Source organism: Arachis hypogaea, chromosome 13 (genome assembly GCF_003086295.3).
Source record: "Arachis hypogaea cultivar Tifrunner chromosome 13, arahy.Tifrunner.gnm2.J5K5, whole genome shotgun sequence".
In the NCBI taxonomy this organism is placed as follows: Eukaryota; Viridiplantae; Streptophyta; class Magnoliopsida; order Fabales; family Fabaceae; genus Arachis; species Arachis hypogaea.
The window spans coordinates 92,735,001-92,738,659 of NC_092048.1; the positions used below are offsets into that span (position 1 = coordinate 92,735,001).

The 3,659-nt window shown below is 41.4% G+C and overlaps 1 non-coding gene across 1 annotated transcript; it reads right to left on the reverse strand.

Annotated features, from left to right (window-relative positions):
* Positions 1-634: 634 nt before the first annotated feature.
* LOC112739737 (small nucleolar RNA R71) lies at positions 635-738 on the reverse strand. The gene has a single exon (XR_003170673.1). It is a non-coding gene; the product is annotated as a small nucleolar RNA R71 (small nucleolar RNA).
* Between the last annotated feature and the right edge of the window lie 2,921 nt (positions 739-3,659).

Consider the following 3,659-nt stretch of genomic DNA (forward strand, 5'->3'; position numbering starts at 1 on the left):
CCATTAACCAAGAGTATTTCACTTGTTTGTGCCTGTGCTGTGTTCTTGTATGACAGGTAGGAGAGGAGAGACATCAACTCCTCCATATACCGAACCAGAGAGGACCCTTCATAGACTTAGAAGGGAAGCAAGAGGGAAGAGAGTAGTGGGAGAAGAGGAATCTGAAGGAGAATCTGAGGACAATTTTGAGGAAGCTTTAGATCTCAACATGGATAGAGAAGTTCACAACCATGAGAGAGCTGATGGAAATAATGCCATTCCTGAGAGGAGGGTTCTTAGTTCATACATAAACCCAACCTCTGGGAATTGTGGTAGCAGCATCCAGAAACCACCCATTCAGGCTAACAATTTTGAACTCAAACCACAGCTAATATCACTTGTGGAGAATCATTGTTCATTTGGTGGAAGTGCTAATGAAGACCCAAACCAACATCTCACAAAATTCCTGAGAATTTGTGACACTGTGAAGTCCAATGGAGTCCAGGAAGATGCATATAAACTGCTTTTGTTCCCATTTTCACTTAGGGACAAAGCAGCTAAGTGGCTGGAATCATTCCCAAGGGGGAGTCTAACAACATGGGATGAGGTGGAAAGCAAGTTTCTGGCACGTTTCTACCCCCCACAAAAGGTCAATAGGCTTCGATCTGAGGTTCAGACTTTTAGACAACAAGATGGTGAAACTCTCTACGAGGCATGGGAGAGATTCAAGGACTTGACAAGGAAATGCCCACCAGACATGTTCCATGATTGGGTGCAATTGCATATTTTCTATGATGGACTCTCTTATGAATCAAGGAAGGCTGTAGACCATTCATCAGGAGGTTCATTGAACAGGAAAAAGACTGTGAAAGAGGATATTGAGGTGATTGAGACAGTGGCTGAGAATGAGTACTACTATGCATCAGAAAGGCACAACACTAAGGGAGTCATGGAGCTGAACCATGTTGATACAATTCTAGCCCAAAACAAGGTGTTTGCCAAGCAACTAGCAGAGCTTACCAGGCAATTAGAAACAAAGCAAGTGGCTGCAATACACACACAAGATCAAGAGGAAGTAAGCATTGAAGGAGGTGATTGGGAAGAGGCCAACTATGTGGGAAACCAACAAAGGCAATCATATGATCCACACTCCAACACTTACAACCCAGGATGGAAAAATCACCCAAACTTTGGGTGGGGGAACCAACAAACCCAACCACAAAACCACAAACCTTACAACCACAACCAACATAACAATTCCACATACCAAAACTCCAACCAAAGATCATACCAAGCCACACAAAACACTTACCCCCAACCATCATATCATGGCCAAAATAATCAACCTACCCAACTTAATCCGAACCAACAATTTCAAGATCAATTAAACCGGATAGAAGGAATGATGGCAACCATGAGTCAAGACATAACCGAATTGAAAAGCTTCAGAGATGATGTGAGAGCTACCTTAAGAAACCATGGTGAAAAACTCAAGAGGATGGAGTCTCAAGTAGGAGAGCTATCTCAACAGGCCGTCAAATCAACTGCAGTGTTCCCTAGTGACACAGAAAAGAATCCTAAAGGGGAACAAAAGAGAGTGAGATGGGAAGAATGCAAGGCCATCACCATATTGAAGGAAGTTTCAGAAGAAGAAGGAATCAGGCCCTCAGAGCAGGAGCCAGAAATCTTGAAGGAAGGAGTGGAAGAAGTTAAGCAGGAAAGTGGAACTGAGCAAGCCAAGGAACTGCAAAAAGGCATGCTGGAAATATACCAACCAAAAGCACCATTTCCTCAGAGGTTAGGAGGAGGTGAAAAAGGGAAAACCTATTCAAGGTTTTTAGAGACATTTAACTCTCTCCATGTCAATATTCCCTTTCTTGAGATTCTCCATCAAATGCCTACACACATCAAGTATTTAAAGGAATTGTTAAGCAAGAAAAGAGTTTTGAAGGGAGGACAAACGGTAACAATGAACAAAGAATGCAGTGCTCTCATCAAGAAGGACACACTCTCTAAGAAAACGGACCCAGGAAGTTTTCATATCCCTTGCATCATAGGGGAAACAAAAATTGACAGAGGATTCTGTGATCTAGGAGCTAGCATAAATGTGATGCCTCTAACTCTTATGAAGAGGCTACAACTGAATGAGGTGAGATCCACTGATGTAATCATACAACTGGCTAACAAAACTCAGAAGCAAGCTGAAGGGGTAGTTGAAAATGTGCTGGTGAAAGTGGGGGATTATTACTTCCCCACAGACTTTGTCATTGTGGACATGGAGGAAAGCTACTTACACCCTATCATTCTGGGCAGACCATTTCTAGCCACTACTAGAGCGCTCATAGATGTAGAACAAGGAGAGCTAATTCTGAGAATACATGATGAACAGCTCATTTTCAAAGTTTTCAAACCTGCATCTGAGCCTGAACCAGAACCTGAAAAGCCTAAGGATGATAGTAGCCATCTGTGTTTGGAGGAAAGTAATCCAGCAGCTGAAACTCTAAAACAGTCCTTGGAAGGCAAACAAGAGTTGCAAGAGTTAAAGCCACAAGAATCAGTGGAAACAGATCAGAAGGATCCTCCTGACATAAGGGTCAATGAAGAAATCCTCAAGAGAAAGGGAAGAGTGATAGGGAGATTGCCAAGAGGGTGGAGAAACAAGAAAATTCCCACTGAAGGTTTTTCTCCGGGAGATAACGTGATATCAAGTCATTATCTGCCAATCCCACCTGGCCTCAAAACCATTCCTTCCCAGCTCCCTCAAGTGTTCACAATCAGGAAAGTTCTTTCTATGGAACATTTAGAGGTCATGAATGAATCAAGTGGGGACGTTTTCATAGTGAGAGGAGAAGACGTCAAGCACTACAATCCACCCTAACAAGGGACAACCGTCAAGCTAGTGACGTGAAAGAAGCGCTTCATGGGAGGCAACCCATGTTTTAATACCCTTACTTTTTTTGTTTTGTTGTGCATCTAATAAAGCATGGTTTCTTATGCATGAACTTGAATCCTCAGGACAACTGCTGAAAAAGTGCACTAAACATTGCATGTAAAATGCAATTTGCCTCTAAGTTTGGTGTGCCTGAAGGCACCCCAAATTTTATTCAAAATGCATTCAATTTTTAGTGCACAACCAAAGATTAAGTTTGGTGTTCCTCTTTGAACACGGTTCATGAAAAGCACGAAGTTCCTCTGGATTTCGAAATTCATGACAAGTATACCATTCGCATGTTTTAATGCTTTGGTTTCAATTACTTAGGGTAGTAAATTTGTTTAGAATCAAAGAGCCAAGGTGACTATGATTTATTAGAATTAAGCACATTCATTAAGGACAACCAATATGGATTTCATGTCATTAGGAGACTTGACCAAACACTAAGTTTGGTGTCCAAATAATAAGTGTGCATACATGTAGAAGTCACGGCTATAAGCTCATAAAGACAATCATTGATTTACATGTGCAAGTACTATTCATAATTCACATGGACCGAAAAATGATAGCAAACTTGTTTGTTTGTGCAGGTACAAAAGAAAAGACAAAAATGGAGGAAAAAGACAAAGGGAGGTACGATGCTTGGTCAAAAAGAAAATTCACAAGTCTTTGAAACTAACACATGGGAAAAGGAAGTTCTGCAAGAAAAGATAGCTACATGTACAACCTAATGCACCCAGAATACTTC